The sequence below is a fragment of the Aplysia californica genome, unplaced genomic scaffold (genome assembly GCF_000002075.1).
Source record: "Aplysia californica isolate F4 #8 unplaced genomic scaffold, AplCal3.0 scaffold01143, whole genome shotgun sequence".
Lineage (NCBI taxonomy): Eukaryota > Metazoa > Mollusca > Gastropoda > Aplysiida > Aplysiidae > Aplysia > Aplysia californica.
In genome coordinates, this window is record NW_004798413.1 from 138,133 (window position 1) to 139,199 (window position 1,067).

The following is a 1,067-nucleotide window of genomic DNA, read 5'->3' on the forward strand; positions in this document are numbered from 1 at the left end:
TGTCGGCGTCTAAGTACCGCCGATGAGTAGCTGGCGACATTGTTGTTGTTGTTGTTGTTGTTGTTGTTGTTGTTGTTTTTGTTGTTGTTGCTGTCGTCGTCGTCGTCGTAGCCGTTGTTGTTGTTGTTTGCTTTTGTTTTTGTTTTTGTTATTATTTTTTTAAATTCAGTAGCCTTTGAGCGTGTACCCTTCGGCCCAAAACCATTAAAATAGACCCTGAGCTCTTAACCAATTGTTACACGTGTTTGATTTCAGAAGTATAGGGATTTGTCTGTGAAAGGGAAAGAAGAAACTACCGTTATACTTCTTATTCAAAAGTAGGGTTATTTACAGGTAAATTGTCCTGATGTATCTGATAGTTAAGACTAATGCACAATGATTGAATCGTGAGAAGAACACAGAAAGTTTTAAAGTGCACAGGACCTGATCTCCTCCCTTTCCTTTGTAACACCTCTAATCTCCCGCACTTAAATTATGACCTAATTGTGTAACTCCTACTAATACTAAAAATACGCACGCAATTTCGTCTTGTCTGGACAAACTTGATCTGTAAAAACGTCTAAGGAGTGAAGGGGTTAAAGAAAACAAACAAGTCCATCATGTCGATGGTCAGCGCAATGTGATTGTTGTCCGCTACCTCGTGTGTGTGCTCTCCTCACTCCTGTTGCTTGTCTGGGGTCCTCGTTGTCTTGTCACTCTCCTGTGGGCTCCTGCGGTGTTGATGGGATAATGAGGCGAATTTGTTACCGTCTACTCCTGGCGCGGGCACCCTCGTGGCGGCTGGACGATGAGACCCCTGGACCTAATGAGGGAGGGACGGAGGGAGGGAGGGAAGGGTGGAGGAGGTGGAGATATAGAGAAATAGATCGAGACGGAGAAGTAGGTAGAAAGAGTAAGAGAGAGAAAGAAGGAGTAGGAGAAGGAAGAGGAGAAAGAGGAGGAGGGCGAGGAGGAGTAGGAGGAGAAGAAGGAGGAGGAAAAATAGAAGAAGAAGAAGAAGAAGAAGAAGAAGACGAAGAAGAAGAAGAAGAAGAAGAAGAAGAAGAAGAAGAAGAAGAAGAAGAAGA